The sequence below is a fragment of the Girardinichthys multiradiatus genome, chromosome 5 (genome assembly GCF_021462225.1).
Source record: "Girardinichthys multiradiatus isolate DD_20200921_A chromosome 5, DD_fGirMul_XY1, whole genome shotgun sequence".
Lineage (NCBI taxonomy): Eukaryota > Metazoa > Chordata > Actinopteri > Cyprinodontiformes > Goodeidae > Girardinichthys > Girardinichthys multiradiatus.
The window spans coordinates 842281-864323 of NC_061798.1; positions in this window are offsets into that span (position 1 = coordinate 842281).

A 22043-nucleotide genomic window follows, 5' to 3' on the forward strand; every position below is an offset into this window, starting at 1 on the left:
TGCGTGCCGTTGGGTTTCAGATAGCAGTGGTGTGCGCCGTGTCTGGTCTGAAAAGCCCATTGTGGGGAAGGGTCAGAGAGGCATGAGTTATATGGATCAGTTTGAAAGGAATCTTTTTTGCTCACTGTTTTTGAATTATTCAAATGCGCCCAGATATGTAAGAAAAAAGTTTCAAAGTGCTGTTGATTTAAAAAAAAAAAAAAAAAATTTCACTTTGAAAATGACGTTTTCAAAGTTCAAAGTTTTAAGAGCCACTTTCAGTCTTTTTTTGAGAAAACCCACTCTCTTGCCTGTCATGTACGACAGTTGTGCTAAAGTTTTTTAAGAAATGGTCTCATTGTCTTCAAGGTTTGTATTTTTGGACAAATTTAAAGTTAAACAATTTTTTTCCCCTTTAATCCATCGCTTTGACCTGTATATATATATATATATATACACCTATATATATATATATATATATATATATATATATATATATATATATATATATATATATATATATATATATATATATATATATATATATATATATATATATATATATATATATATAATGTGTGTGTTCAAGTCCAAGCTCAAACTAATTAAAATGTATCAATCTTTTACTTTACTGTAGGCTGTCTGTATAAAGCAGAAATTAGAATAACTTGACAATATATATATATATATGCACGGTGGCGCAGTTGGTAGCACTGTTGCCTTGCAGCAAGAAGGTCCTGGGTTCAATTCTCGGCCTGGGGTCTTTCTGCATGGAGTTTGCATGTTCTCCCTGTGCATGCGTGGGTTCTCACTGGGTACTCCGGCTTCCTCCCACAGTCCAAAGACATGCCTGTTAGGTTAATTGGTAACTCTAAATTGCCCTTAGGTGTATGAATGAGTGTGTGCATGGTTGTTTGTGTGTTGCCCTGTGATGGACTGGCGACCTGTCCAGGGTGTAGCCTGCCTCTCGCCCATAGACTGCTGGAGATAGGCACCAGCTCCCCTGTGACCCACTATGGAATAAGCGGTAGAAAATGACTGACTGACTGACAGCTTTGCACTGAAGGCATCAAAACTATGAATTAACACATGTGGAATTATATACTGAACAAAAAAGTATGAAACAACTGAAAATATGTCTTATATTCTAGGTTCTTCAAAGTAGCCACCTTTTGCTTTGATTACTGTTCCGCACACTCTTGGCATTCTGTTAATGAGCTTCAAGAGGAAGTCACCTGAAATGGTTTTCACTTCACAGGTGTGCCCTGTCAGGTTTAATAAGTGGGATTTCAAGCCTTATAAATGGGGTTGGGACCATCAGTTTTGTTGTGCAGGAGGTGGATACATCATCACTACATCATTACTTTAAGAAATGAAGGTCAGTCAGTCCGAACAATTGGGAAAACTTTGAAAGTGTCCTTTGGTTCCAACCACCGTGTCTTTGTGCGGCGCAGAAGAGGTGAACAGATGGACTCTACAACCCTGGTTCCCACCGTGAAGCATGGAGGAGGAGGTGTGATGGTGTGGGTGTGCTTTGCTGGTGACACTGTTGGAGATTTCTTCAAAATTGAAGGCATACTGAACCAGCATGGCTACCACAGCATCTTGCAGCGGCATGCTATTCCATCCGGTTTGCGTTTAGTTGGACCATCATTTATTTTTTCAACAGGACAATGACCTCAAACACACCTCCAGGCTGTGTAAGGGCTATTTGACCAAGAAGGAGAGTGATGGGGTGCTGCACCAGATGACCTGGCCTCCACAGTCACCGGACCTGAACCCAATCAAGATGGTTTGGGGTGAGCTGGACCCCATAGTGAAGGCAAAAGGGCCAACAAGTGCTAAACATCTCTGGGAACTCCTTCAAGACTGTTGGAAAACCATTTCAGGTGACTTCCTCTTGAAGTTCATCAACAGAATGCCAAGAGTGTGCGGAGCAGTAATCAAAGCGAAAGGTGGCTACTTTGAAGAACCTAGAATATAAGACATATTTTCAGTTGTTTCACACTGTTTTGTTCAGTATATTACAAGTCCTTCTCAAAATATTAGCATATTGTGATAAAGTTCATTATTTTCCATAATGTCATGATGAAAATTTAACATTCATATATTTTAGATTCATTGCACACTAACTGAAATATTTCAGGTCTTTTATTGTCTTAATACGGATGATTTTGGCATACAGCTCATGAAAACCCAAAATTCCTATCTCACAAAATTAGCATATCATTAAAAGGGTCTCTAAACGAGCTATGAACCTAATCATCTGAATCAACGAGTTAACTCTAAACACCTGCAAAAGATTCCTGAGGCCTTTAAAACTCCCAGCCTGGTTCATCACTCAAAACCCCAATCATGGGTAAGACTGCCGACCTGACTGCTGTCCAGAAGGCCACTATTGACACCCTCAAGCAAGAGGGTAAGACACAGAAATAAATTTCTGAACGAATAGGCTGTTCCCAGAGTGCTGTATCAAGGCACCTCAGTGGGAAGTCTGTGGGAAGGAAAAAGTGTGGCAGAAAACGCTGCACAACGAGAAGAGGTGACCGGACCCTGAGGAAGATTGTGGAGAAGGGCCGATTCCAGACCTTGGGGGACCTGCGGAAGCATTGGACTGAGTCTGGAGTAGAAACATCCAGAGCCACCGTGCACAGGCATGTGCAGGAAATGGGCTACAGGTGCCGCATTCCCCAGGTCAAGCCACTTTTGAACCAGAAACAGCGGCAGAAGCGCCTGACCTGGGCTACAGAGAAGCAGCACTGGACTGTTGCTCAGTGGTCCAAAGTACTTTTTTCGGATGAAAGCAAATTCTGCATGTCATTCGGAAATCAAGGTGCCAGAGTCTGGGGGAAGACTGGGGAGAAGGAAATGCCAGAAGTCCAGTGTCAAGTACCCACAGTCAGTGATGGTCTGGGGTGCCGTGTCAGCTGCTGGTCGGATGAAATATGCTAATTCTGTGAGATAGGAATTTTGGGTTTTCATGAGCTGTATGCCAAAATCATCCGTATTAAGACAATAAAAGACCTGAAATATTTCAGTTAGTGTGCAATGAATCTAAAATATATGAATGTTAAATTTCCATCATGACATTATGGAAAATAATGAACTTTATCACAATATGCTAATATTTTGAGAAGGACCTGTATACTCCACGTGTTAATTCATAGTTTTGATGCCTTCAGTGTGAACTACAATATTCATAGTCATGAAAATAAATAAAACTCTTTGAATGAGAAGGTGTGTCCAAACCTTTGGTCTGTACTGAATATATATATATATATATATATATATATATAAATTGTTAAAGAACTGCCATGTATGAAACAATAATAAGCCAATTTCTGAAGCATAACTTTTCATCTTCAGTTTCCGTCTTTACTTTTGAACAAAGAAGTTATTGTTCTCTGCATTGTGGTCAAGTTTTGATTTCATTTAAATAAAACATTTGAAAGTTATGTTATTTTCACGTTTTTTATTTAAAAGTCTGTAGATGGTAAGTGATTTATTGTTCGTCCTTTCCTAATGCAAGGGGTGTTTTTTTATGTCTGTGCACCACCTGTGTAAAATTTCCCAGTCCATTAAATCGAACGCACCGTAATACACAGTAATACGTGCTGAAAAACCTGTCTCCCTTATAAGGCTGAATTATTAAAGCTGATTGCATGGTTATCATTGTTCTCTTTCTTTAGAAAATAAAAATTTTCTTCAACAATATGTAATTGTTTTGTTTATTATGTTTGCAACATTCAGTTAAATGTTATTTACTGTTAGCACAATCGAACATTTACTGTTTTCTTTATTTTACCTAATCCATTCAATCCGAATCTGTAAATAGGCTCTTCCACTTGATAATATTGTGTTCACTTGTTGTTCTAGTTATTGAATGAAGTGTCGCCTCTTGTGTGGTCAACCCAAGCCGTGCTTCTAAGGCATCATCGACTTCAAAATAGAAGAGTATTCCACTAGCCGTGTATTCACACTCACTGTGTGTTCACATTCAGGAAACAAAGTGGATTGCAATCTGATCTCAGCAAATCACACAGGACTGTGAAAAGGCAGGAATTATTGACTTACTTTTGCAATTTCTGTGAATTTCAGGAAATCTGCTCACAGAATACTTATATTTTGCACCTTCATAGACATGCAAAAAATCAAGAAACTGTGTTCTGTCCTTTCCAGCATTGTAAATTTACCATTAACAATCCAAAAACATTTGCTCACAAGTAAGAAGCACAGAAATCCAACACTTATAAAACAAACTGTATTCGTCAATCCCTAGAGACTAGTGGCAACTCCGAAAGTCACTCCCCTGACCAGACAGTAAATGTATCCAAGGAGGCTGAGGATTTACAGTGTGTTTCAAGTCTACTTACAAACTGTGAGGAAAATGACGCTGCAAATTATGAGTTTGTTGAACACAAACTAGCTCGTCTTTTTCTGTGCACTCTTGCATGTTTCGAAAAGTGCTTCACAGAAAATTATTGAAGATATTATTGACATTTTGACCGATTCTCAATTTCATTCAGTTGAAAGACTTAAAGAAGTGCTCTCCCAAAATGGGATTAAAGCAGAGGATGATGTAATTAAAGATATCAATAAAGCACTTTTCAAAACCAATCCATTAGTAATATCCACTAAATCAAGAGGTACCTTGTCAACTGATAACTGTTTATGATGTTTATGATGATTTATGATTATTGATTAATTAATCTTTATCAATAATTATAATTAAAAATCATAATTTGACTAAATTAATTTCTTAACCAAAATCCTCATTTATGAATCGAGACCAGAGATGTATTCTGGTGTTGTAATTGTGGCTCAACGCCTTTGATAATTACAACCGTTAAATACTCAGTAATAATTAATAACTATTGCCAAAAATTTACTGTTTTCTTTATTTTACCTAATCCATTCAATCCGAATCTGTAAATAGGCTCTTCCACTTGATAATATTGTGTTCACTTGTTGTTCTAGTTATTGAATGAAGTGTCGCCTCTTGTGTGGTCAAGCCAAGCCGTGCTTCTAAGGCATCATCGACTTCAAAATAGAAGAATATTCCACTAGCCATGTATTCACACTCACTGTGTGCGTTCACATTCAGGAAACAAAGTGGATTGCAATCTGATGTCAGCAAATCACACAGGACTGTGACAAGGCAGGAATTATTGACTTACTTTTGCAATTTATGTGAATTTCAGGAAATCTGCTCACAGAATACTTATATTTTGCACTTTCATAGACATGCAAAAAATCAAGAAACTGTGTTCTGTCCTTTCCAGCATTGTAAATTTACCATTAACAATCCAAAAACATTTGCTCACAAGTAAGAAGCCCAGAAATCCAACACTTATAAAAAACTGTATTCGTGTGCAATCCCTAGAGACTAGTGGCAACTCCGAAAGTCCCTCCCCTGACCAGACAGTAAATGTATCCAAGGAGGCTGAGGATTTACAGTGTGTTTCAGGTCTACTTACAAACTGTGAGGAAAATGACGCTGCAAATTATGAGTTTGTTGAACACAAACTAGCTCGTCTTTTTCTGTGCACTCTTGCATGTTTCGAAAAGTGCTTCACAGAAAATTATTGAAGATATTATTGACATTTTGACCGATTCTCAATTTCATTCAGTTCAAAGACTTAAAGAAGTGCTCTCCCAAAATGGGATTAAAGCAGAAGATGATGTAATTAAAGATATCAATAAAGCACTTTTCAATCCATTAGTAATATCCACTAAATCAAGAGGTACCTTGTCAACTGATAACTGTTTATGATGTTTATAATGATTTATGATTATTGATTAATTAATCTTTATCAATAATTATAATTAAAAATCGTAATTTAACAAAATACATTTCTTAACCAAAATCCTCATTTATGAATCGAGACCAGAGATGTCTTCTGGTGTTGTAATTGTGGCTCAACGCCTTTGATAATTACAACCATTAAATACTCAGTAATAATTAATAACTATTACCAGAGATGTCACTGTTTAATCGACCGTTTCTGCCGAAACGTGTGGAACTTCAACCTTATCTTGACTGACGAATCACTCTTGCACAAAATAAACACAAAACGCCTTCTGTTTATCTATGTGAACATTTATTAAATCACGGCCCTGATACAATCCGTTCTTCCGATTTAATAATCTTCACCTACTCAAACATGCAAAGTTCTACACAAAAGGGGTAAAATATCTAACTAAACAAAATAAAGCAAAACAGCAGTTATGGCAAAAATGATAATATGACAAAGGGATGTGTGGTGAGTGGAGGTTGGGGCGCAGCTCAAACTGTAACTCAGTGTTAGGGTTTGAAAACGTTTGTATTGTTCATCACTCATGTCTGCTCTAAGTGCTTTTCTCTCCTACATGCCACAGAAAGGGATATGGGGGAGACGAGTGAGTTATGCTTTTATCAGCAACATCTAGGGGCTGGTACCGAGTCCTCACTCCCTCTCTGTTTAAAATCAAGACACATGTACCCTAACCTTTCTGACCCCACACACACACACACACACCCTGAATGTTTGTTGAACTGTGTGTGAACCAGCATGTATAAATAAAGAGAGAGGGGTGCCAACACTTTGTAGTCTGCAGTGCAAAAGTGAACTACCCTTGCTGCAAGTAAATCTGACTCTGTATCGTTCTTGCCTCTGAGTTGACTAATTAATACCTAACAATAACTTGGTCCTTCGAGCGGAGAGATTTCAATAACCTTCAATAGCTCTTCCGAATGATGATGGGTTTTAATATGACTCCTGTCTCTAAACTATCTAGATGTGAAAAGAGGGAAGAAAAGAATAAATGATTTGCAGTACCTAGGCTATAAGCCAGGTGTGTTTGTGGAGGTTGCAAGGTGTCTGCTGTGGTGGACTTAGGATTTCTCTACTAAGTTCAGCAGAACTAGGCCAATGGGTATCTGTGCTTCGGTGGGACTGTCTACAGATGAACCAACCTCCTTTAATAAGATTTTGCATGAAATCTCTGACAGCATGTGTGTTCATTACATCATTCCTAATCACTTTTGTGAGGTCTGCTGTGCATGCAGAGTGTTATGGAAAATTATCGTGCCAACTTTCAGTTTAAGACTGTGTCCTAGAAGATAGTTCTATGTTTAACTGTTTCTGTTGAAGAAAGTTGTTAGTGATTAGTGCATGTTAGTGTGAGTTCATGAAACATGCACCTATTTAACTGGTCCTACGCACTAGTCTCTCCTTTCCCGGACATGGAGACAAGCTCTGTTCTTGGGGAGGAGAGTTCGATGTAGGACTTTATCTGGTTCAGCAAAAGTGCAGCAGCTGGGATGATGGTGTCAACCTTTTCTGACAAGCATCCAACCCACTTGATGAAGCTGCATGTCACAGTTAGGAGGAATTTGTTACCTCCTGTTAATTTTGAAGCTGGTTCGACCCAGTTGGTCTGAAGGTGGAACCAAGGTAATGTAACCCCCCTTCGCTGAAGAGGAGGTTGACTGGTTGGCTGGGATGGCTGAAACTGGCGGCAGGTTAAACATCCTTTGATGTAGATCTGGGTGTCGTAAGACGTTGGAAGCCAGTGCGCCATCTGTTGGAGGGTGTGGAGTGTGGCTTTGTAACTCCTATGGCACCCTACAGGAGAGTAATGGGGGTAGGATAATGTGACCCCCCTTTGGTCTGTTGGAACAATGTCCACAGCGTGGGAGAGCTGTTTGATGCCAATCTGCACACTGGAGGTGCACACTCTGGCTGTCTTGAGGAGAGGGCAGAGCCCATCTGCTAAAAGGAGTGTGTGGCTGTGTTGTGCCTCAGTTACAAGGGGTCTTTTCGGCACAAACGGTCATACAGCTCTCTAATGGTTGATGAATGTCCCAGCCAGAATGCTAGTAGCACTTCTGGTATGAACATGGTTTCCAGGTGTACACCTTCCACCACTTTGGGGTTGTAATTGTCCACACCTGGGTTCTTTAAAGAGCCAAGCAATGCATGACTGCATCTGGCAGGAGTTTCCTGGATGGCTGGGTGCAGCTGTGCCTCAGAGGTGCACATGACCGGTTCTGATGAGGGCCTGAGAGGTTCTTCGGGCTCCTCTAAGCTGGTGATCTGGTTGGCCACAAAGAGTGGTTTGCTGCTTAAACCCAGTGGGTTTTGCACCTCCGCCTGGACCCAGAGTTGGTTCTGGTGGCAGTCAATGAGTGGGGCCAGCCTGTCCAGCAGGTCCTGGCCACCAAGAAACAGCTCTTTGTTTAATGTGCACATATAGATGGGGTGCACCAGAGCCGTGTCTTCGAGTGCGATGTCCAGCTCCACCGAGCTGGTGATGCATGATCGGTTTTGGGTGCGGCTGGTGATGTTTACATCACAAGCGTCGGCCTGAAATGGTTAATTGAAGGAGAGCATGGCTCTACTCACCTCCTCAAACACGATTGAGCACATCAGGTTGATCTCTGATCCTATTTTAAAATAGAAACTCAGTGGGAAACGTCCTCCTATCATGATCAGACAGTATAGACGACGTGCATGTCCATTTTGATTCAGTTCACCTGAGAACATTGGAAAGATAGTTTGTGGTGTTTCTCCTGGGGAGGTCCCAAGGGGTACTTGGAGTTTCCCAGGTTTGTCTCCCCATCCGATCAGGTAGATTCTGATGGCTGTGGAGACTGGGTCCACGTCTAGTCATGCTGACGGGAAGTTTGGGTCTGGTTTAACTGGAGGGTCGGCTTCCTGTTTCAAGGGTTGTGGGGGCGTGGTGGCCTGACGCACCGCTTCTGTCACCATCTTACTCAAGGCCTCCTCCATCTCTTTCCTCATAATCCCTTCTGCGTGTCGGTTCCACCCTGTTCCATCAGGTCTATCTTTAGGCTTCACGTGATGGTCAGGTCGTCTGTTCGACCGGAAGTGTTCCGGCAACTTTGACTGTGGTTGGTATTCAGTACCACCCTCCCAGTCCAGCTGACCAAACCTACGTTGTTCCCTGAACCTGTTCTTCACATGGGTTGAAGGCATTTCCTGACATTCTAACGCAAGGCTGGTTCTTTCAGTCTGGACCTGTAAAACCCTAGCCTCGCTTTCCGATCCCTTGGTCGGGCGAGCACATGTTTCCCACGCCATCTGAGCATATTTGCGGATCTCTTGCATACTCATGGCCTTGGTTCTGCAATACATAGTAACATTGTATCGCACACTTTAATGAAGGTTGTGGAGGAACAGGGATTTAAAAGCATGTTCCTCCTCAATGCATTGCGTCCTTGGAAGTAAACGGCTCTCAAGCGCCGGTAATACTCCCTGGGTGCTTCGCTTTTCTTTTGCTGGATCGTGAAAGCACCAAGTGTGGCGGAGGCCCGGTCCGTGTACACAGAATATTCTTCCCTTAAAGCTTCGCAAAGGGTTGAATAACGGTCTCGGACTGCGGATGTCAGGCTCTCCATGAAAACATGGACGCTCCTGCATGTTGTCTTCCAGATGAGCTTCCGTTTCTCCCGTGGTGATGGGCAGTACAAATCTAGAAGACAGCGTTCCACTTCCCTAAGGTAATCATCAATGTTTGATTCTGCCTTATTAGGTTCGAAACGCTCTATGTCTTTGGCAAGGGACTCAAGCTGGCGGGTGTGCAATCCATTCTCAGGGATTGGTCCCGGCCCATCTGAGTCATCATCGATCATCGGAGAGTTCACTCCGGCTGCACTCAGGGGGTATCAGTCAGTGCATCATGCCTCATCCTTGGAGGAGGCAGTGGAGGCTGCTCCCGGTATAACGGTGGGCCCTGTGCTTCCCGGACTTGAGTCCTGGGCAGCAGTTGAGGGCGGTAGGAACCACCTGAATCCCAGGGGCGGCACTCCTGTCGCCTTGGCGGAGGTGAGGGATCGTAGAGGACCATGCTGCGAGTCACGTTTGACGGCTGCTCGCATCTGAGCCGTGAACTATTTACACCTGCTAGTTACCGTTCATGGCTGCTGATTGCAGTGGGGTGGGGCACCGCACCTATTCTGACTACTTACACCTGTTCTTGCCTCGGTGGATGTATGGGGAACCCTATGAGCCTGGAAAGGTAATCTCTGGAGAGCAGCTTCTACATCCTCCAGATCTGACCTGCAGGTTCTCTCAGGGTTTCGCAGGTGTGGCTCACCTCCAAAGGTTTCAACCTGTGAGGTGGGTTTCGGTTCGTCCCCCCATTCTTCCAGGGGTGGAGGGGTGGCATTGCTTCGAATCTATTTCCAACTTCTGTTATTTCACCTCTAAGGACATCCACTGTCTGCAAAGTATCATTCAGTTCAAACTGCAGTTTAACGCGCTGGTCAACTTCCAACATTAACCTTCGCTGATATAACAGAGTGAGCTGTCCTAACACATCTGAGACCCGTCTGTTCTTCGGGGGCTTTTTAATGACTTGGAGCAACTCCTGAATCCTGTCTTCACATTGCTCAATGCCATAATCATTGAGACCTTTACGATCCTCTGGGGACAACAGAATCAATGACCCAATCACCTCTTGTGCCTGCATTCCTATGGGGTCCTCCACCATACACACATCTCCAGCTGCAGTCTCGGATGTTCCCTCCATCTTTTGCCCAAAATGCACAATGCAAACACACAAACTGTTTATCTATGAACCACCACTAAAAGACATTACCAGCAATGCAACAGGCTAGGCTGTTCAGTGGTTAAAGGATTGCTAAAATTAATTAGCCGCACACAACAGGCTAAGTTGTTCAGTGATTAAAGGATTGCTAAAATTAATTAGCCGCACACAACAGGCTAAGCTGTTCAGTGATTAAAGGATTGCTAAAATTAATTAGCCGCACACAACAGGCTAAGCTGTTCAGTGATTAAAGGATTGCTAAAATTAATTAGCTGCACACAACAGGCTGAGCAGTTCTGTGGTTAAAGGATTGCTCAAATTAATTAGCCGCACACAACAGGCTAAGCTATTCAGCTAGCTGTCTGATTCATACCTGTATCTTCCAGGTGTATGGGTTTGCTTAAAATGGGCACACAGGTTTGACCGTTCAAACTGTGGCTTACCCAAGTCTATGCTTTAATGGGGGTAATCAAGCAAACACACAAAAAGGGGAAGAAAGAAGAAGGGGAAGAATTTTGAAATAACCCAAAACCAAATTCAAAAAAACATTTTAAAAATGGGAACCGAAACTAAACATTCAATGCTGTTCTTAGCTTCAAATAAGTGTTAGTGTTCTCTAATATGAATCACCTACCTTCCTGTTAGACAACTAAGTTAGTTTTATGAGTCAGATCAAAACATGCTTCGCACAATAAAAATCCAGCAAAAAAAATGCTTAAATTTTATCCAAAAGTGGTAATGAATGATCTGTAACTTCAACTTTTAACTTTAAGTTATGCCCTTTTGATCATAGGTGATGGAATTGTCTGCCTGTGTTAATGTATTGAGTGATTAAAATCAAAGTAGGACATGCAATTCTCACTAGTGATCACCAGATGGTAGTGAGTGCAGGTCTGCGGTTTGGGAAATCCAGCTGCAATCTGTAATCTATTAAATGGCCACCAGATGTAGGTGTTGTTCTCTACCTGACTGGTAGCCCACTGTGACATCAGAGCTGCGACGCACGCCCCTGTCCTATCAGCCGTGGTACCCACTGGGATTTGTAGTAGCAGACTATCCTGAGGTACAAAGTGGCCGATGATGCTGAACAGCATAGTGGCGTCCAGCAGCGTACAAATGTCCAATATTCAGCAAACAAATGGTCCAACAATAGGAAAACCTCGAAGAAATTAGAAAGCACTTGAGGAAGTGCATACAAATAGGTTAGATTGGATATCTTTTGACTTAACATTTCATTTCCAGCTAACACATCATAAATGTGCTTGTGGAATTAAATTAATTTATTCCAGTAAGCATAACGTCATAAGGTAAGATTAACTCATCTTTTTGCTTTCAACTAACAAAATACAATTATGTGGAACATGTTTAATAAATTTTTGAGTGGGCTGGGTTACTTCAACTGAGAGAATGTGATAAAGAAATTAACAATAAAAATTCTATTTGTTGGGTTAAAGCTTGAAGGAGTATGTCCCGGTAAATTTGAAAGGAGGTCACAAAATCAAAAATCACAGAGCGGAGAAAAATTTCTAAAGTAAAATTGTGTGAATAATCAAAAAACAGATGTTTACTTCTGTGAATGTGGGAAATTGTTGAATAAATTGCATGAAGGGTTAAAGGAGTGTTCAAGTATTTAATCAATTCAAACAACTTCATAAATAGAAGTTATAGCTTCCCATGTGCTTCTAGGTTATTTATTTATAGATGATGTTGTTTGCAACTTAGAATGTAAATTAACTTGATACAAGGTCTTGAACTTGTACTTGCTGCTGAAGAGATCTGATTTATGGGAAATAATTGCTTTGGGGGTGACTACCTATTGACTGGACTGGTTACCCTCTCCATCCAGAATGCCTTGACACCGATTGGTCCACTTCATCAGGAGGAACCTTTCAGAAAATGTGTTTTTGAATTTGATATGTCTGCTAGAATATAAACTGCTTCCTGTTGGAACCGATTCTAATCTTTTAAATGACGCCAAGGCAAAACATGATAGACAGCTGAAGACTGTGTAAACAGGATGTTGAAATTATTTCTTGTCAAAATAGAATAGCTTTGGATATGATCCTAGCAAAAGAAGAACATTTGTGTGGTGTTTTTGGAGAGGCTTGTTGTTCTTTTATTGACAACAATTACAGCACCTGATGGATCTCTAACAAAGGCCCTAAAAGTCTTGCAATCACTATCCATTGAATTAAAATCGCACTCAGGAATCGATGAACAATTCACAAACATGTTTGAGACGTGGTTTGGAAAATGGGGAAACCTACTGGTGAGTATATTCACTTCATTGACTGTTGTTCTGGTGATTGCAGGTTGTGTACGCTGTTGTGCACTGTGTATTTGAGCTCTCTTCCTCAGGTGTATTGATCATGTGATTGGTTCCATTGATACCAGAGGTTTGAGATTACCAGAATATCAAATGGATGTGGTGCCAGAGCACATACTGATGTTGTCCACTGAATATTTGAGCACAAGTGATGATGTGGATCCCATGGAACCAAACCAAAGTGTTGGAGAAATTATGATACTGTGCTGTGAGGAGGAGATCAAAACCCATTCTTCAGAGCCAGCCTGAAAATGGGAGCAAAATTAAATCACAGCCATAAACTGAGGATACAACACCAGACGTTGCCCAAGGCCAACCAGAAATGGGGAGCCAAGGATCCCACACCAGGAGGATGACCAACCCTTTCCTGCGGCCTAGAAGGGGACCGGACCAGACGACTGCAATAAATAATTGAACAGGGTCTACGATTCAGGGTCTACAATATACTGATACACATTGTGCTTGCTCATTTCCGCTGCTTTCTAGGTTTTTATTATTTTTGTTGTTTTTAATTTTTCAACAGGGTATTATTATCTATTTGTGATGTTTTAATCAATTAAATGTCAGACACACATCAGCATAGGTCTGTTCTATGGGAAACAGAGGGGGTGCACACACTGAGGGGATGGGGGGGGGGGGGGTGGACTGAGCTGCCTGCCATATTTTAGCTTAGGTCCATATGCACAAGACACATTGATTGATGTGAGGTGGGTTTTTCCCACCTCAACAGGGGGATTGTTATGGATGTATGATTCTGTGGCCTTTTCTAATCATCTCTTTGCTGTCCTAATTAAATATATCTGCCCTTGGTGCTTATCTGCCGCACCGCTCACTGCTATAGCTTACACAACATAACTGTTGATATCGCATAAGACGCAACACATAGTCAAGGATAAACTGATACAAGAGGATGACACCCAATAGGAGGGTTAAGAACAGGCAAAGATAAAAGCTGGACTCACGTTCCATTCTTTGCTCCTCTCGGTTCATCCCTAAGATGGGCTGAGGGGGGCCTGGTATCGAAGGTGAATGTCACTCTGTATCTGTTCAATTGTATACTCTGTACAGTGATCATTTTGGCATTAAATCTTGATTTTATACCATTTCTCATTATTTCACACTTTGCTGGTTTTACTGGTTGGGTCTTGGAACTGAAGAGAAATGGACCCTGTGGTGCACAGGGAGGAAAGAGAGTAAAAACCCATTTTACAACACACAAGATAAGGTAAGTAACAGATGTAAAAAAAAAAAATTTTCTACATTAATACATTACCTTACAAAAAACTCCAAACAGAAAAAAGTGCTGCTTTTAAATTGTCAACCATGTTTACCAAATTCTTAATTTCTCTCCTTTTTGATTTTTCCAAGAAAAGTCAAGTCAGTCATTTATGTTAGTAATCCTAAGAAACAAGTATAATTAATTAGGAAAATCACACCCCAATAGAAAGGTATGTTATTGTACAGTAGTTTATGAATACGTCATTGGTATATCATCCCAAATGGGGATTTCGTACTCGTACTCGTACTCGTCGTCTTCCGCTTTATCCGGGACCGGGTCGCGGGGGCAGCAGACTCAACAGAGACGCCCAGACGTCCCTCTCCCCAGACACCTCCTCCAGTTCCTCCAGGGGGAGCCCAAGGCGTTCCCAGGCCAGCCGAGAGACATAGTCCCTCCAGCGTGTCCTGGGCCGTCCCCTGGGCCTCCTCCCGGTGGGACGTGCTTGGAACACCTCCCAAGGAAGGCGTCCAGGAGGCATCCGGTATAGATGCCCGAGCCACCTCAACTGGCTCCTCTCGATGTGGAGGAGCAGCGGCTCTACTCCGAGCCCCTCCCGGATGTCCGAGCTCCTCACCCTATCTCTAAGGGAGTGCCCGGCCACCCTACGGAGGAAGCTCATTTCAGCCGCTTGTATCCGGGATCTCGTTCTTTCGGTCATGACCCAAAGTTCATGGCCATAAGTGAGGGTAGGAACGTAGACCGACCAGTAAATTGAGAGCTTTGCTTTTCGGCTCAGCTCTCTCTTCACCACGACGGACCGGCACAGCGCCCCCATTACTGTGGCAGCCGCACCGATCCGTCTGTCGATCTCCCGCTCCATTCTTCCCCCACTCGTGAACAAGACCCCGAGATATTTAAACTCCTCCACTTGAGGCAGGAACTCCCCTCCAACCTGAAGAGGACAAGCCACCCTTTTCCGGTCGAGAACCATGGCCTCGGACTTGGAGGAGCTGATCCTCATCCCAGCCGCTTCACACTTGGCTGCGAACCGCCCCAGCGCATGCTGTAGGTCTTGGCTAGAGGGGGCCAGCAGGACCACGTCATCTGCAAAAAGAAGAGACAAAATCCACTGGCCCCCAAACCGACCCCCTCCGGCCCTTTGCTGCGTCTAGAAATCCTGTCCATAAAAGTTATGAACAGGACCGGTGACAAAGGGCAGCCCTGCCGGAGTCCAACATGCACTGGGAACAGGTCCGACTTAGTGTCGGCAATGCGGACCAAACTCCTGCTCCACTCGTACAGGGACCGGATGGCCCCTAGTAAAGGGCCCCCGATTCCATACTCCTGGAGCACCCCCCCACAAGGCATCACGAGGGACACAGTCGAATGCCTTCTCCAGGTCCAAAAAACACATGTGAACCGGTTGGGCAAACTCCCATGAACCCTCGAGCACCCTGTAGAGGGTGTAGAGCTGGTTCAGTGTTCCACGGCCGGGAGGAAAACCACACTGCTCCTCCTGAAGCCGAGGTTCGACTATCGGTCGGACTCTCCTCTCCAATACCCTGGCGTAGGCCTTACCAGGGAGGCTGAGGAATGTGATCCCCCTGTGGTTGGAACACACCCTCCGGTCCCCCTTCTTATGAAGGGGGACCACCACCCCAGTCTGCCAGTCCAGAGGCACTGTCCCCGACCGCCACGCAATGTTGAAGAGACGTGTCAACCATGACAGCCCTACAACATCCAGAGACTTGAGGTACTCAGGGCGGATCTCATCCACCCCCGAAGCCTTGCCACCGCGGAGCTTTTTAACCACCTCGGTGACTTCAGCCTGGGTAATGAAAGAGTCCGACCCCGAGTCCCCAGCCTCTGTTTCCACCAGGGAATGCGTGATGGCAGGATTGAGGAGATCCTCGAAGTACTCCTTCCACCGCCCGATAATGTCCTCAGTCGAGGTCAGCATTCTCCCGCCCCCACTGCTTCCCCCTCCTGAGGCGACGGACGGTTTGGCAGAATCGCTTCGAGGCCAACCGGTAGTCATTCTCCATGGCCTCACCGAACTCCTCCCAGGCCCGTGTTTTTGCCTCTGCCACAGCCCGGGCCGCAGCACGCTTGGCCTCACGGTACCCGTCAGACGCCTCAGGAGTCCCACAAGCCAACGACAGCCGATAGGACTCCTTCTTCAGATTAACAGCATCCCTTACTGCCGGTGTCCACCACCGGGTTCTGGGATTGCCGCCGCGACAGGCACCGCAGACCTTACGGCAGACCTTACGGGCAGCAGCATCGACGATAGATGCGGAGAACATGGTCCACTTGGACTCTATGTCTCCAACATCCCCCGGGATCTGGTCGAAGCTCTCCCGGAGGTGGGAGTTGAATACATCCCTGGCCGATGGCTCCGCCAAACGTTCCCAGCAGACCCTCACTATGCGCTTGGGTCTGCCAAGTCTGTCTGGCTTTCTCCTCCTCCAGCGGATCCAACTCACCACCAGGTGATGATCAGTGGACAGCTCAGCCCCTCTCTTCACCCGAGTGTCCAAAACATGCGGCCGAAGATCTGATGATACGACAACAAAGTCGATCATCGACCTCCTGCCTAGGGTGTCCTGGTGCCAAATCCACTGATGGACACCCTTATGTTTGAACATGGTGTTCGTTATGGACAATCCGTGACTAGCACAGAAGTCCAATAACAAAACACCACTCGGATTCAGATCGGGGAGGCCATTCCTCCCGATCACGCCTCTCCAGGTGTCACTGTCGTTCCCCACGTGGGCGTTGAAGTCCCCCAGCAGAATAATGGAGTCCCCGGGAGGGGCACTATCCAGCACCCCCGACAGGGACGCCAAGAAGGCCGGGTACTCTGCACTGCCACTCGGCCCGTAGGCTGAAATTATAGTCAGAGACCTCTCCCCAACCCGACGGCGCAGGGATACGACCCTCATCCACTGGGGTAAACCCCAACACGAGACGGCTGAGCTGGGGGGCAACAAGCAAACCCACACCAGCCTGCCGCCTCTCCCCGTGGGCCACTCCATAGTAGAACAGAGTCCAACCCCTCTCAAGGAGATGGGTTCCAGAGCCCACGCTGTGCGTGGAGGCTAGCCCGACTATTTCTAGTCGATATCTCTCGACCTCCCGCACAAGGTCAGGCTCCTTCCCCCCCAGCGAGGTGACATTCCACGTCCCTAGAGCCAGCCTAAGCATCCGGGGATCGGGCCGCTGAGGTCTCCACCTTCATCCGCCACCCAATCCTCTTTGCACTGGTCCCTCACGGTTCCCCCTGCAGGTGGTGGGCCCACTGGGGGATGGCCTCGCGTCTCTCGTTGCCCGAACGAGAGACGCGAGGCCATCCCCCAGTGGGCCCACCACCTGCAGGGACCTCGCGGGGTCCCGCGAGGAGCAACCCGGCCACCAGGCGCTCTCCGACGAGTCCCGACCCCAGGCCTGGCTCCAGGGTGGGACCCCGGCTCTGCCGTACCGGGCGACGTCACGTGCCTCAATATTTTTTTCTTCATGAGGGATTCTTGAACCACTCTTTGTCTGACCCATCACCTAGAGCCTGTTTGCCATGGGAGACCCTACCAGGGGCATTTAGGCCACAGACAACATAGCCTCTAGGATCATTTGAGCACTCAAACCCCTCCACCACGTTAAGGTGGTGGTTCAAGGAGGGGTATATACATACATATATATATATATATATATATATATATATATATATATATATAGATGGAACCCCAACCGTAAGTTACAACAATCAAAGGCCGTTATGAACTTTTATGGAACTTTGAAAATAAATCACATTAATCTTTTTACTGCTCACCCCAGGAAGAGGAGGAGTCAGAGCTGAACAAAAGCACTGTTTTCCAACACGGCGGTTTCAATCCGGCTGCAAGCTGGCAAGTAGGCACTCTTTAACTTGGAAACCAAAGTGTCTACGATCATGCTGATCGTGTGCAACAAAGTTATGTAACTACTTGCATTTCGATTAGGAATCCTTTATCCAGAGAGGTTTTTAGTTCCAATCTAGGAAAATAATATTTTCCTAAATATTATTTAACTAAATGTGATAGCTAATTAAACAACACTTAAGAATCATTTATACAGGAAGGTTGTTGGTTCTATTCAAAGTGATATTTCCTAAATATTATTTTATTATTTCATTAATAATATTTCCTTGTACTGAAAAAAGATTGATAATTTATCACCGTTGAGAATTAATCACTTAGAGGGTTGGATTCATTCAGCAAATTATTCTTTGAATATTATCCATCCATCCATCATTTTCCGATTATCCAGGGTTGGGTTGCGGGGGCAGCAGCCTAAGCAGAGAAACCCAGACTTCCCTCTCTCCAGCCACTTGGGCCAGCCCAAGACGTTCCCAGGCCAGCAAAGAAACCCCAACGTGTCCTGGGTCTTCCTCTGGGCCTCGTCCCAGTGGGACGTGCTCTAAACACCTCACCAGGGAGGCATCCAGGAGGCATCCTAACCAAATGCCCGAGCCACCTCAACTGGCTCCTCTTGACGTGGAGAAGCAGCGGCTCCACTCTGAGTCCTTCCCGGATGAGCTTCTCACCCTATCTCTAAGGGAGAGCCCAGACACCCTGCGGAGGAAACTCATTTCGGCCGCTTGTATCTGTGATCTTGTTTTTTCGGTCATGACCCAAAGCTCGTGACCATAGATGAGGTTAGGAACATAGATGAACCGGTAAATCGAGAGCTTTGCTTTTAACTCAGTTCTCTCTTCACCACGACAGACCGGTACATCACTGCTGACGCAGCACCAATCCATTTATTGATCTCCCACTCCATTTTTCCCTCATTCATGAACAAGACCCCAAGATACGAACTCCTCCACTTGAGGCAGGACCTCCCCACCCGACCCGGAGTAGGCACTCTACCCTTTTCCAGCACAAGACCATGGCCTCGGATTTGGAGGCACTGATTCTCATCCTGGCCGCTTCACACTCGGCTGCAAACTGCTCCAGTGAGAGCTGTAGATAACGAGTTGATGAAGCCATTAGGACCACATCATCCACAAAAAGCAGAGATGCAATCCTAAGACCACCAAAACCAACACCTTGGCTGCGCCTAGAAATTCTGTCCATAAAATTTATGAACAGAATTGGTGACTAAGGGCAACCTTGGCGGAGTCCAATCCTCACCGGAAACGAGTACGACTTACTGCCGGCAATATGTACCAAGCTCTGACACCGATCATACAGGGACCTAACAGCCCATATTGAAGGTCCTGGTACCCCATACGTCCAGATTGCCAACCACAAGATTCCCCGAGGGACATGGTCAAACGCCTTCTCCAAGTCCACAAAGTACATGTAGATCCCGTTGTGGTCCCCGTTTTCAAATAGGGGGACCACCACCCCGGTCTGCCAATCCAGTGGAACTGCCCCCAATGTCCACGCGATGCTGCAGAGTCGCGTTAACCAACACAACCCTACAACATCCAGAGCCTTAAGGAACTCATCCACCCAGGGGCTTACCACCAAGGAGCTTTTTAATCATCTCAGTAACCTCAGCACCAGAGATTGGAGAGCCCACCACAAGGTCCCCAGGCTCTGCTTCTTCAGTGGAAGACGTGCCGGTGGGATAACCCTAGCCCTTCAACCGAGTGTCCAAGACATGCGGCCGCAGATCAGATGACACGACAACAAAGTTGATCATCGAACTGTGGCCTAGGGTGTCCTGGTGTCAAGAGCACATATGGACCCACTAATGCTTGAACATGGTGTTAGTTATGGACAAGTCATGACGAGCATAGAAGTCCAATAACAAGAACAACTCGGGTTCGGAACGGGAGGGCCATTCCTCCCAACCACACCCCTCCAGGTCTCACTGTCATTGCCAACGTAAGCGTTGATGTCCCCCAGCAGAACAAGGAAGTCCCCCGGAGGGTCGCTCTCTTACACCCCATTCCAAGGACTCCAAAAAGGGTGGGTAGTCTGAACTGCCATTTGGTGCATAAGCACAAACAACACTCAGAACCCATCCCCCCACCCGTAGGCAGAGGGAGGCTACCCTCTCGTTCACCGGGGTGAACCCAGGCGCCAAGATGGAGGGCAACAAGAATGCCCACCCCAGCTCAGCGCCTCTCACCAAGGGCAACCCCAGAGTGGAAGAATGTCCAACCCCTCTGAGAGAGACCGGTTTCAGACCAAGAGCCATGCATCGAGGTGAGCCGGAACCTCTCTACCTCTTACACCAAACTCAGGCTCCTTCCCCATCAAAGAGGTGACACTCCACATCCCTCGAGCCAGCTTCTGCAGCCGAGGATCAGACCGCCAAGGACTCCGCCTTCAGCTGCCACCCATACCACATTGCAGCTGACCCTTTTGGCCCCTCCCACGGGTGGTGAGCCCATCGAAAGGGGGACCCACGTTTCCTCTTTGGGCTTTACCCTGACCCAAGCCTGGCAAGGGACCACTGTTTCCATCTATGGTAATCGTCATAAGGGGTCTGTGGGCTGCGCTTTGTCTGATCCTCACCTTGGACCTGCTTGCCTTGGATGACCATACTCTCCACAGCTACTAACAAACCTTTACAGGGCCAAAGTGGAAAGCATCCTGTATCTCAGCATGACAGTGTGTTACGGAAATGCACAGCACAGGAGAGGACGGACTTAGCACGGGTGGTAAAGACAGCACAGGTGATTGTGGGATGCCATCTGCCTGTACTCGGTTTATGTTACACGAATCAAGAAGAAGGCCAGACGCATTGTGACAGATCCCACCCAACCAGGCAATGAGCTGTTTGTCCCACTTCCATGGCAGAAGGCGGTTCAGCTGCATTAATTCTAAAACACTTCTACTGAGCCACAGTCGCCTTCACCTTAGGGATGTTTTTCAGCTGCTATAAGTGCTCCAATTTTCCTCCAGACGTGCCTTATAATTTTTATTTGTGTGTTTTTCGACTCTTACTCTCCATGTTTTTAATTTTGTCTGTATTCTATATATGTGTATTCTGAACCGAGTGTCTTGACAAAAATACATTATGGGTCCATAATGACAATAAAGATTCTTGATTCTTGACCAGCAGGCGGGGCACTGTATTTAATAAATTTCTAAACCAGCTGATTGAACACAAAATCAGCTGGTTAGACACAAAAACATTTCCCCCAAAATGCAAAAAAAAACAATGCCACCATGAAGCAGTGATTGGTTCGGACATTTATCGACGTCCTTAAGCAGACTGTCTACATCAGATCAAATTGGAGGAAAACCTTGGTTAATTCGCAGAGCACAAATAGTTAATATCCAACCTAAAAGTAACTTCACCGTGATTAGAAGTCTGTGGTTATGGCTTGTAAAGTCCTTGTCCTCATTACTGCCATGGATGAGACAAAAACTTCCTCATAAAGCCCAAATTTCCGCCTTCTTCAGGCACACTTTGGAGCTTCACCAGTCCAGACAGCAGCGTCTCTTCTCTCTGCTTCTCCTGCCACACCCCCTGACATTAGAACCCCTGACCCTTGTAAGTTCTTGCATATACAATAATACAAAAATATTTGTATTTTGTTTATTTATGTTATTATTTTCTATTTATTTATTTTGTTACGTGCAGATTACTTTAATAGGACAATGTCACACAGTGAAGTTAATAGCAGCACAGCGCACTATACTGACGGCTTGAAGCGGGTCTTATGCCACCACAGCTCCAGCTGTCAGTGGGACAGTGTAAACACAACTGGTACCGCACTGAGTAGAGCAAAACTGAGTGGAGCAGAGCTGTGTCCTGCGCAGAACGAAGCCCCTTAAGTAGGTTCTGGGCTGAACCAAGGTGAGGAACAGTATAGGAGAGCCAGGTCTAGCTGTTTTTTTATTGGTTTATGGGGTTAGTATTTATCTTGGTGTTAGTTTTAGGGTTTATGTATGTAGCGTGGGTTTTTTATTTGGTTTATGGTTGTGGTTATAGTTAATGGAGGGTTTTATTTAGTTTTATGTACTT